This window comes from Ylistrum balloti, unplaced genomic scaffold (assembly GCF_031769215.1).
Source record: "Ylistrum balloti isolate Yb309-2 unplaced genomic scaffold, AGI_CSIRO_Ybal_v1 Utg370000, whole genome shotgun sequence".
NCBI lineage: Eukaryota > Metazoa > Mollusca > Bivalvia > Pectinida > Pectinidae > Ylistrum > Ylistrum balloti.
This window is the reverse complement of record NW_026782078.1, coordinates 704,071-717,634: the sequence shown is the minus strand read 5'-3', so window position 1 is coordinate 717,634 and position 13,564 is coordinate 704,071. Positions and strand designations below refer to the sequence as shown.

At 34.1% G+C, this 13,564-nt stretch overlaps 1 protein-coding gene across 1 annotated transcript in view; it reads left to right on the top strand.

Moving 5' to 3' along the window:
• Positions 1-9,352: 9,352 nt before the first annotated feature.
• LOC132548055 (sodium-dependent serotonin transporter-like) overlaps positions 9,353-13,564 on the top strand; it is a 71,274-nt gene continuing 67,062 nt past the window's right edge. The window contains exon 1 of the mRNA XM_060211880.1: positions 9,353-9,375. The gene's annotated coding sequence lies outside the window, so the exon portion shown is untranslated. The remainder of the gene's footprint in view (positions 9,376-13,564) is intronic.

The window sequence follows — 13,564 nt, the reverse complement described above, 5'->3', positions numbered from 1 at the left end:
CGGCGTCAACAGATATTACAAGGTATCCCCACAACGGTAAGTGTAAGACGACAAAATATTGGTTTGCTTGAGAGTTAAGTGATTGCGTAAATATTGTACTGACAGTCATGTCGATATATACAATTAATTGTTAAGAGATGTACGTGTTTTGTTATTTCAGTAATACTGCACCTTGTGGGAATAAGGCACTTCAGGAAAAAACAACACAAAACAAAAAGTGCCCTTCTTATACTGCTTCCGTCACTTCAATCTGGAATTTCATCGTCGTTTCTTAATTTGAATAATCTCCTAACTAATTAATAACATAGCATTTTACTGAGGATAAAAAGCAAGTTTATTCAAAGACTATTCGGCATGGCTCTTCTACTTTACTATGACCAATGTATGTAATATGTATATAAGACAGTACAAATGGCAATCCAAACATAATAATGTAAATTTATACAACAAAATACATAGCGAATGTCCAACAAGCTGCCTCCTATAACAGTTGTGTCCTTTCATGTGTCCTCAACCTACTCCTAATAGATTAGATATGTAAAATTTAGACAGTCCAGTGGGAGATATTAACACGTGTGATACTTCTCAAAAATGAGAAAATACAATGGTATCGCTTTTATGGTATATCAGCCTGGTAACTCCAGGTATAAATCTTGTTCTCACAAAGGCCTTCTTAATCAGGATGATTTTGTATCACAAATACCACAAAACCTCTGATATCTCGATGTGGTATTTTAGATATAAGTAACAGATTTATTGCATTATTATTTATTACATAGTCTACTTTTAAGTAACTAAGTCTTTTTGGAATGCTTGCAACTTTATCAATCCGATAGACTTTAAATTCGTTTGAAGTCACCTGTAATGTTGTACTTACCTGTGTTAATCAGCCCGATAGACATTAAACTTGTTCTAAGTCCTCACTGTTCCTTCATCTTCATTTCCTTAATTTACCTGTAATTCTATGACTTACCTGTGTTAATCACCTGTAATTCTATGACTTACCCGTGTTAATCACCTGTAATTCTATGACTTACCCGTGTTAATCACCTGTAATTAATTCTATGACTTCTGTACCTGTAACTGTAATTCTATGACTTACCCGTGTTAATCACCTGTAATTCTATGACTTACCCGTGTTAATCACCTGTAATTCTATGACTTACCCGTGTTAATCACCTGTAATTCTATGACTTACCCGTGTTAATCACCTGTAATTCTATGACTTACCCGTGTTAATCACCTGTAATTCTATGACTTACCTGTGTTAGTCACCTGTAATTCTATGACTTACCTGTGTTAATCACCTGTAATTCTATGACTTACCTGTGTTAATCAGCCTGATAGACATTAAACTTGTTCTAAGTCCTCATTGTTCCTTCATTTTCATTTCTTCATTTTATTTTGTATCGTTGTTACGTACCTTCTTTAAACATTAGATTTTTGTCTCCATTTTAATTATCTTTAATCTGTATCTATTTCATTAGAATTTCCATTTTGCATTGGAATTTGACATCATTCTTTCATTTTTTCTTTTCACTTGTAAATTTTAGTTATATTACCTTTCATTTTGTCACGTTCTGGTTTTTGAAAAAAAAATCCATATAGAAACTTGTGTTGTATTGAATGCATACTATATGAAACACAGTGTAATCACTACAGATACAACCTGATTTTAAGGGTTTTTACAAAATTTACCTACCTCATCATAAATTGTTTATACTGTTTTAAAGACCGTGACTTTTATCACAAAGGTCGTTTTATAACCATTATAGTTACAGCTGATAATGGGTTAGAAATTTAGATATGTATCCTATATAGGTAAAATATAAATACACACCTGATATTTCATGTTTTAAAGTACTCAGTATCGTAAGATGAGTTAAAAGAATTCCAAGGGATTTTTAACTGTGTGATGTATATGTTTTTACATTCATTTAAATATCTGACATTGATTTTAAATCATATGATTTGGGACAGAGCTTATATAGACTGTTGCTTAATATTACTGATTTTTAAAGTATTTGATATGAAAAGGTTTTTTTACACGTACCGGTTCAATAGTGTAAGTCTTAATCTCTCTTGTCAATACCAACCAAGATATATGTATATACGTAAAGAAGATTTATTTATTTCAATTCGCATTTTTCAATATTGTGGCACACTATACCAGACACGTATTATATAATACTGATACGTGGTACGAATTCAAGTCTAATTCCTTCAATAGCACTAGATCGTCAACACGATAGAAAGTTTGTATTGACCTGTTAGTTAGAGACGGCACTGATAGTTGTATTACGGCGATGTTCACACTGTACTTAATCAACTTTAAGATCACTTTATATTAGAAGTAACATCTACAGATATAAACTCATACAAAAGATAAATGGAGTGCGAATCTTTTTGAACGATTGAGTAAGTTTTTTTTTAGTTAGAGAAACAAATTTTAATTTTACCAAATAGGTATGGCTGAATCGTTAGACAATGGTGAATTAACTGGTACTTCCGTCGCCTACATAAATTAACGGTGAGATGGTGTAATTTCTATATTTATAAAGTATTTTCTTGATGTTGTACATGTTTATTGATGGCTCGCTGATTTCATGTCGTGTTACTCACACGTTTATCGGGTATTGTATAGAACAATTAACACCACGTGATACAGGTGTACAAAATAACAACGTATTTCCTAATAAGGGCGAGGGAAGAGTTTGGGTTGCTTTGACAATACAGCGGATGAGAAACACAATCATATCAACAATATATCATTGAGGATACAAAACCAAATTTTCTGTCCTTACTGCTACATTTGAGATGGGATTATTCTGCTTTCTCTCTTCTTCTCTTTGCAGTAACCTTCTCTCAGAGGTCCGTCCTCCAAGGATCTTGATTGTAGAATGAAGTCACACATCAAATAAAATATTCGTCCTCTACAGATCTTTACTAGAGAGAGGCCAATACACTTAATCTATGTGTAATTCAAAATGGCTGTCTTCAAAGTCAGGAAAATTTGAACAGAACAAGTACGTGTTTGTATAATGTAAGATTAGGGTAGATAAATCCCCTAGCAAGTTCAGTATCAAAAATCCCTTGATATGTTTAGTTCTTTCACTCATCCCAAAGTAAACTGCTTAAAAAGAGTGTTTGTAAAGAAAAAACTTGGTCTTTATTCTTTAAAATCGTTCCTCTATTGATGCTCTGCTCTTGATCTGTAAATGTAGGATGGGAACTTTTTTTTTTACACGTTGATATTTTGTCTTGATTTGTTTTTGAACACGTTAGTCCAAAGTCACACGAAGAATCACACAGCAAGCAATGTACCAGTCGTGATATCACGCTCGACTAGAGAAAACTGAAGACACAGATTCCAGGATTAATTCCTAAGGGAAACACTGTTTACACAAAACACTTACCACTTTCTTATATTTCAATTAACTTTGATTTTACGTCATTATTAATGTCTATTTATTTGTTATACATTACATTGCTGTTATGTAGATATCACTGTTTCTAATGTATATGTTAGATAATTATGTTACTTATGGTATCTTTTATTTGATATTATTATTTGGTCATTTTGGTGTTTTCTCGAGAGTTCTGACCGTTTTAACCAAGTCTAGGATTTGGGAATATTTGATCCATTATTCCTGAATTGCATACTAGAATCACCTGGACTATCATAAATAAACGTTAAAAAACTTTTCCAGATTTTTTGTCCCAGCTGACAGATTTTCAATCTAACAATAGATTTTCGTACATTTTGCAGTTTATTTCTATTCAACACTGAATGATAATTTATTGATTGGCTCAGCTGTTTCTGACTCTAAACGTATGTCTTTAGTACAGCCTTACAGACTGCAGGTGGTAGACATTGCTGGTGAACTTTTCGTCTGGATGCCACACTTTTATTCCATCGGCATGATAGAGAATTTGCACATGACTTGATGCTTTCTAAAAATAACCGATATCTGAAAATTACGAAATTTGTTGAATTATGCAACTAGATCTTGATTTTGACTTTTCTTTCGATAACTTTGGATTTTCCTCAGTCATCTTCTTAACGTTAAAATTAAATGTATGATACAGTTAGCTTAACTGTTCGGCTGTCCTATATCTACATTCCTATTTTTCGTTGGTGTGTCTTTTGTACAATCCTTTCTTTCGTTATTATCAATTTGAATTGAGACATTTTTTAGATAAAAACTTTTCTCTAGATGCAGTTAGATTAAATTATTGACCATTTCCTTCATATATACATATTCTTCTCCCCAGGTCTAGACACGAAAGACTGTACTATATCTGCCGATTTTTTCAATACTTATCTACAAAACAATGTAGATTGATATGATAAACTTTACTTATAGTCATCATGACCTCATCGGGAAAAAATAAGATTTTATGTCCTATATAAAGCTACAAATGTAGCTTGCCTGACAGTGTAATTATTATTAATTTGTCATATGACAACGCAACATTACCTAATAAATTTTACCAAAATTTACACAGTAGGTTTCAGCAATGAAGCAGAAGACATTTAACCATCCAGAATATATTTATTCTTCTTATATTTTCAATGGTAGCCATGGAATATCTCTCCTTGCTTTGTCTCGATTTCGTTGATTTTGAATACAATTTATGTTGGTATTTTCTTGGTGTTCCTTAAATGTCCTGCTATCGACCAAAATATTAGTTCACATGGAAATCTGGGTCAATTTTATAAAATGTTTTTCAATTTCAGACACTTATCAGTCGTCAGTGGTGTTTTGTGTTTATCTGGGGGACACATTTTGACTATCGCATGGCAGTTATCAACAGGATGAACTTTACTGTTACTCGTGCTGACACGGGTGTTGTTTGTGTAACCATGTTATATTTGTCCTGGTAATTCTTCAGTTGCCAGTTGATATCGGTCGTGGTAATTTGGACATCACTTATTGTTTATGTCGGGGGAGTGGTGCGTACAATAGATGTGTTTTGGTTTATTTTTGTAACATTTACCTCCTTAAGGTAAAAGGCGGATATTTTCTATGGGATCTAAAACCATCCACTCCACGAGGAATCAGCCCACTGGTATGTATATATACAAATGTACTCTTACTAAATCTTGTCTCTGCCTCGTATAAGCCAAGAAAGCATACTCTGTCGGAACACATGGTCTAATTGTCCTCGTATGTTTTCATGAATCTCAGTGCAGCACTTTCTTTGATTCCTTTTTTGGGTTTGTATTCCTGCATCTCTTCGACATCATACATTTTGAAATGTGTTTTTTTCTTTTTTATTTGTGGAGCTTCTCTTCTTCCTTGTTTGAGTATCATGCCCCAGTAACACATGTGTTTTTAATTTAAAGGCAGTCCCTTTGATTTTTTTTTCGAATTTAACGGGTAGAACTTTAATGTAAAATTAAGAAAACTCTTAAGTAAAGTTTATCCTTTTGAAAGCATTATCAAATTGAAAAGAACATTTTTTAAAGGAAATTGAATTAAAAAAATCCACACACACTAAATAATAGCACCTTTGTATACATCTTTACAATCACTTACAGTAGATGTAAACAACGTATTAAATTGCATTATACGGGTATTTCGTCCTCGTCAGTGCTAAGCGCCTACATTTGAAAACCTTGGAGGCGAGAAATAGGAAACTCAAACGTGAAATCTAGATTGAACTTACCATCTTCAAGTGAATTAGAAGGCGTTTGTTATCATATCATCGTTGTATCGTGTTATAATTCGTTTTCTCACAACATACACGGTAAGTTTTAGTATTAATATTAACAATTCGTAACATGTAATATAAATCTTTATTTCGTTCATTAAAGATTGTGTCTTTAATGTAATAATACTATTTAGATAAGGAACATTTTATTATAAATTGTTGATATACATATGTGATAAGTTACCCCATATCTATAATTAACTGATATTATGAATCGTCCTTGTTTTAGATGTTTATGTTACAACATGTCTATAATTAACTGATATTATGAAGCGTTCCTGTTTTAGATGTTTATGTTACAACATGTCTATAATACGCTGATATTATGAATCGTCCTTGTTTTAGATGTTTATGTTACAACATGTCTATAATTAACTGATATTATGAATCGTCCTTGTTTTAGATGTTTATGTTACAACATGTCTATAATTAACTGATATTATGAAGCGTTCCTGTTTTAGATGTTTATGTTACAACATGTTTATAATTAACTGATATTATGAAGCGTTCCTGTTTTAGATGTTTATGTTACAACATGTTTATAATTAACTGATATTATGAAGCGTTCCTGTTTTAGATGTTTTGTGCTACAATGTATATTCTGTTACTTCTAAAGCAGGTTATCCGTAAAATAACTATCAAAGAAAGCTTAATGTAGGAAGCCAAATTAGGTTTCCCGAATAAATCAAGGCAAACTCACTAGGAGTTTTAAGTAAATTGACAAAACTGATTAGCTGTGTCAGAAAGTATAAACAATATATTGCGGATATGTGTTTCCAGATATAATAATATGATAATAAAAAATGAGATACACATTCTCAGTTGATATTGGAATGTCCATGATTTAAAGACTACAACTACTCTCCGAGTTTCATAATTCTCCAGTCAAAATTTAATCTGTTGTATGTAACTAGGTAGAATTAATACCATGTTGTATGTAACTAGGGAGAATTGATACCGTGTTGTATGTAACTAGGAAGAATTGATACCATGTTGTGTGTCACTAGGGAGAATTGATACAATGTTGTATGTAACTAGGGAGAATTGATACAATGTTGTATGTAACTAGGGAGAATTGATACAATGTGGTATGTAACTAGGGAGAATTGATACCGTGTTGTGTATAACTAGGTAGAATTAATACCATGTTGTGTGTAACTAGGGATAATTGATACCATGTTGTATGTAACTAGGGAGAATTGATACCGTGTTGTGTGTAACAAGGGAGAATTGATACCGTGTTGTATGTAACTAGGGAGAATTAATACCATATTGTGTGTAACTAGGGAGAATTGATACTGTGTTGTATGTAACTAGGGAGAATTTATACCGTGTTGTGTATAACTAGGGATAATTGATACCGTGTTGTATATAACTAGGTAGAATTGATACTGTGTTGTGTTTCAAAAGGTAGAATTGATACCGTGTTGTATATAACTGGGGAGAATTGATACCGTTTTTATGTGTAACTAGGGAGAATTGATACCGTGTTGTGTAAAACTCGGTAGAATTGATACTGTGTTGTATATATCTAGGGAGAATTGATACTGTGTAGTATATAACTAGGGAGAATTGATACCGTGTTGTGTGTAACTAGGGAGAATTGATACTGTGTTGTGTGTAACTAGGGAGAATTGATACTGTGTTGTGTGTAACTAGGGAGAATTGATACCGTGTTGTGTGTAACTAGGGAGAATTGATACCGTGTTGTGTGTAACTAGGGAGAATTGATACCGTGTTGTATATAACTAGGGAGAATTGATACCGTGTTGTGTGTAACTAGGGAGAATTGATACCGTGTTGTATGTAACTAGGGAGAATTGATCATGTGTTGTGTTTCAATAGGTAGAATTGATACCGTGTTGTGTGTCACTAGGGAGAATTGATACCGTGTTGTATAAAACTAGGAGAATTGATACCGTGTTGTGTGTAACTAGGAGAATTGATACCGTGTTGTATGTAACTAGGAAGAATTGATACCGTGTTGTATATAACTAGGGAAAATTGATACCATATTGTGTGTAACTAGGTAGAATTGATACTGTGTTGTATGTAACTAGGGAGAATTTATACCGTGTTGTGTATAACTAGGGATAATTGATACCGTGTGGTATATAACTAGGGATAATTGATACCGTGTTGTTTAAAACTCGGTAAAATTGATACTGTGTTGTATATATCTAGGGAAAATTGATACTGTGTTGTATATAACTAGGGAGAATTGATACCGTGTTGTGTGTAACTAGGGAGAATTGATACCGTGTTGTGTGTAACTAGGGAGAATTGATACTGTTTTGTATATATCTAGGGAAAATTGATACTGTGTTGTATATAACTAGGGAGAATTGATACTGTGTTGTATATAACTAGGGAGAATTGATACCGTGTTGTGTAAAACTCGGTAGAATTGATACTGTTTTGTATATATCTAGGGAAAATTGATACTGTGTTGTATATAACTAGGGAAAATTGATACTGTGTTGTATATAACTAGGGAGAAATGATACCGTGTTGTATATAACTAGGGAGAATTGATACCGTGTTGTGTAAAACTCGGTAGAATTGATACTGTTTTGTATATATCTAGGGAAAATTGATACTGTGTTGTATATAACTAGGGAGAATTGATACCGTGTTGTGTGTGTGTATATATCTAGGGAAAATTGATACTGTGTTGTATATAACTAGGGAGAATTGATACCGTGTTGTGTGTAACTAGGGAGAATTGATACCGTGTTGTGTAAAACTCGGTAGAATTGATACTGTTTTGTATATATCTAGGGAAAATTGATACTGTGTTGTATATAACTAGGGAGAATTGATACCGTGTTGTGTGTAACTAGGGAGAATTGATACCGTGTTGTGTGTAACTAGGGAGAATTGATACCGTGTTGTGTGTAACTAGGGAGAATTGATACCGTGTTGTGTGTAACTAGGGAGAATTGATACCGTGTTGTGTAAAACTCGGTAGAATTGATACTGTTTTGTATATATCTAGGGAAAATTGATACCGTGTTGTATGTAACTAGGGAGAATTGATACCGTGTTGTGTGTAACTAGGGAGAATTGATACCGTGTTGTGTGTAACTAGGGAGAATTGATACCGTGTTGTGTGTAACTAGGGAGAATTGATACCGTGTTGTGTGTAACTAGGGAGAATTGATACCGTGTTGTGTGTAACTAGGGAGAATTGATACCGTGTTGTGTGTAACTAGGAAGAATTGATACCGTGTTGTGTGTAACTAGGAAGAATTGATACCGTGTTGTGTGTAACTAGGGAGAATTGATACCGTGTTGTGTGTAACTAGGGAGAATTCTTACTCGTTATGATTTTGTATTATTACTTCAGCTTTCTCTAACATTTTATATACAACATGGAATTTATGTTATTTATTACATATTGTTATAGTGTTACGTTATGTGTGTTATATTATGTACTAATATTTAGTACTGTACACAACACATCCAGGCTTAAAGTGTCTTGTCCAAATCTACTCGTCTATACAATAAATGTCCCTCACTTCAGCAATGCGCGTGCATGCATTCCTGTTTTACGTCACGAGCTGGTATATTGTATATTACACTTCATGTGTGCCAGTGTTTAGGATGGATCGCCTCTCACTTTGTATGTCGTTTACCGTTGTCCTCGGGCGGTAGGTATGTTATTGATATTCATGATCTTTTTTTAGCCTCCAAACTCATCACTTCAATTCAAACAATTATATTATTTCTGTTTGGTACGTATGACCTTTTCGTGTAACGTTTCAGATTTAGACGTTTCAGATTTAGATCAAAGAGCGATAACTCTTCCTTAAGACCACACACGGTATTAACTGAAGTGATCTTATCATATATTATGTAATAAATAAGAAAATTAACTAAGAAAATTTAACTGATGTCCCGTCATTTGTCTACTTAGACAGAATCTAAGCTGCTTTAGATAACAAGCTCTCTCCATATGTTGCACAATACACGTTCGTAATGAAGATAGTGATGCATGCAGCGATGGGATTATGTGTTGGTTACCGAGAAGTACGATAACTTGTGGACTTGCCAAATGACGTTAGGAAGAAGCAGTCTGTCTTAATTCTAACATGTAGTTCACCGTCAATCTGATCGGAATATTACCATTATTTGTTAATTTGTGTTGTAGGAATATAATTTTTTTGACTTTCACTTCGTGAGTGTTGTAAAAATAGAAAACTGTTGACATTCACTCCGTAAGTTTTGTATGAAAAGAACATTGTTAGCATTCTCTCCGTGAGTATTGTATGAAAAGAAAAGCGATGACATTCATTCTGTTAGTGTTGAAGAAATATATTTATTTTGGCTTTCACTCTGTGAGTGTTGTTTGAATAGAAAAATGTTGACTTTCACTCTGAGAGTTGTATGAACATGTAATTATTGACTTTCACTCTGTGAGTGTTGTATGAACAGAACAATGTTGACATTCACTCTGTGAGTGTTGTATGAACAGAGAACTGTTGACTTTCACTCTGTGAGTGTTGTATGGACATAAAATTATTGACTTTCACTCTGTGAGTGTTGTATGGACATAGAATTATTGACTTTCACTCTGTGAGTGTTGTATGAACAGAGAATTGTTGACTTTCACTCTGTGAGTGTTGTATGAACAGAACATTGTTGACATTCACTCTGTGAGTGTTGTATGGACATAGAACTGTTGACATTCACTCTGTGAGTGTTGTATGAACAGAGAATTGTTGACTTTCACTCTGTGAGTGTTGTATGAACAGAACATTGTTGACATTCACTCTGTGAGTGTTGTATGAACAGAGAATTGTTGACTTTCACTCTGTGAGTGTTGTATGGACATAGAACTGTTGACTTTCACTCTGTGAGTGTTGTATGAACATAGAATTATTGACTTTCACTCTGTGAGTGTTGTATGAACAGAACATTGTTGACATTCACTCTATGAGTGTTGTATGAACAGAGAATTGTTGACTTTCACTCTGTGAGTGTTGTATGAACATAGAATTATCGACTTTCACTCTGTGAGTGTTGTATAAAACAGAGAATTGTTGACAGCATGAATAACAACTGTATAGAGATGAGATTGCAAGACTTGTAATTAGCCTGAGCCCAGTGAATATCCATTAATTGTCTGGAACTCTTCAGCTTAATTAGAGTAGACAGTGTCAATTTTCGGGCGGTCAGAGTTAGGGGTTGAGTAGCAGTTTATTCCGGTCAGGTATATATATATATATATTTTCATCATGTGTTTACTCCCAAACTTGCACACACCGATACATTTTAAATAGTATCCTAAAGGTGTATTTTGTTCATTTAATTAAACTCGGTCGGCTCTTCTTCTCTCGAAACGTTTTATATACCAGCCTTCGGCAGGTCGAGCACAAACTGTAATGAGGTGATCGCATTTACAACTGTGCCCTTAAATAAATATGGAACGGTAAAAAGTAGCTTGGCGTGTGTGTGATATCTTGAAAGGAAGAGAACTAATGTGTATAAAAGAGCATTAGAAAAAAGATTCAAGTGTAATAGAGTGATAGAACTTGTAGACAGTCGTGTATAATAGAGTGATAGAACTTGTAGGCAGTCGTGTATAATAGAGTGATAGAACTTGTAGACAGTCGTGTATAATAGAGTGATAGAACTTGTAGTCAGTCGTGTATAATAGTGTTATGGAACTTGTAGACAATCGTGTATAATAGAGTGATAGAACTTGTAGTCAGTCGTGTATAATAGTGTTATAGAATTTGTAGTCTGTCGTGTATAATAGTGTTATAGAACTTGTAGACAGTTGTGTATAATAGTGTTATAGAACTTGTAGTCAGTCGTGTATAATAGTGTAATAGAACTTGTAGTCAGTCGTGTATAATAGTGTTATAGAACTTGTAGTCAGCGTGTATAATAGTGTAATAGAACTTGTAGACAGTCGTGTATAATAGTGCTATAGAACTTGTAGACAGTCGTGTATAATAGAGTGATAGAACTTGTAGTCAGTCGTGTATAATAGTGTTATAGAACTTGTAGACAGTCGTGTATAATAGTGTTATAGAACTTGTAGTCAGTCGCGTGTAAAAGTGTTATAGAACTTGTAGACAGTTGTGTATAATAGTGTTATAGAACTTGTAGTCAGTCGCGTGTAAAAGTGTTATAGAACTTGTAGACAGTCGTGTATAATAGTGTTATAGAACTTGTAGTCAGTCGTGTGTAATAGTGTTATAGAACTTGTAGACAGTCGTGTATAATAGTGTTATAGAACTTGTAGACAGTCGTGTATAATAGAGTGATAGAACTTGTAGTCAGTCGTGTATAATAGTGTTATAGAACTTGTAGACAGTCGTGTATAATAGTGTTATAGAACTTGTAGACAGTCGTGTATAATAGAGTGATAGAACTTGTAGTCAGTCGTGTATAATAGTGTTATAGAACTTGTAGACAGTCGTGTATAATAGTGTTATAGAACTTGTAGTCAGTCGTGTATAATAGTGTTATAGAACCTGTAGACAGTCGTGTATAATAGTGTTATAGAACTTGTCGACAGTCGTGTATAATAGTGTTATAGAACTTGTAGTCAGTCGTGTATAATAGTGTTATAGAACTTGTAGTCAGTCGTGTATAATAGTGTTATAGAACTTGTAGTCAGTCGTGTATAATAGTGTTATAGAACTTGTAGTCAGTCGTGTATAATAGTGTTATAGAACTTGTAGTCTGTCGTGTATAATAGTGTTATAGAACTTGTAGACAGTCGTGTATAATAATGTTATAGAATTTGTAGACAGTCGTGTATAATAGTGTTATAGAACTTGTAGACAGTCGTGTATAATAGTGTTATAGAACTTGTAGACAGTCGTGTATAATAGTGTAATAGAACTTGTAGTCAGTCGTGTATAATAGTGTAATAGAACTTGTAGTCAGTCGTGTATAATAGTGTAATAGAACTTGTAGTCAGTCGTGTATAATAGTGTAATAGAACTTGTAGACAGTCGTGTGTAATAGTGTTATAGAACTTGTAGTCAGTCGTGTATAATAGTGTTATAGAACTTGTAGTCAGTCGTGTATAATAGTGTAATAGAACTTGTAGTCAGTCGTGTATAATAGTGTAATAGAACTTGTAGTCAGTCGTGTATAATAGTGTAATAGAACTTGTAGACAGTCGTGTATAATAGAGTGATAGAACTTGTAGACAGTCGTGTATAATAGTGTAATAGAACTTGTAGTCAGTAGTATATAACCTGGCCTCCTCCTAGTTAAGGAGACCGACACTCTGTAACCAGTTTGGTATTAAAGCGGCCTTATTCTCGTATTATGGCTACTCGCCTGCTTTTCATTTTACATCTATACGCGAGTTTGCGAGATAACCAATGTCTGATCATTTGTTACCGAATTCTAAGCAAAACTCCACCGAAATTCTCATTGGTAAAATCATATCGTAACTGAAGGAAAACGTCACCCTCCTCCAATTTCGCGAGACCTCGTGAGACTTCGAAAATTATAAATTCTACAATAAGAAATCCTTTTAACTAACCAGACAAAGCTTCAAATGCTGCATGCTTAATCAATATTAATGAACTTATGCAAAGTTATTTTCTAAAGTCCTGTTTACTGGACCTGGTCCCGTTCACTGGCCCTGTTTAATGGCCCTGGTCCCGTTCACTAGCCCTGTTTACTGGCCCTGGTCCCGTTCACTAGCCCCGTTTACTTGCCCAGGTCCCGTTCACTAGCCTCGTTTACTGGCCCTGGTCCCGTTCACTGGCCCCGTTTACTGGCCCCGTTTACTGGCCCCGTTTACTGGTCCTGGTCTCGTTCACTAGCCCCATTTACTGGCCCTTGTCCCGTTCACTAGCCCCGTTTACTG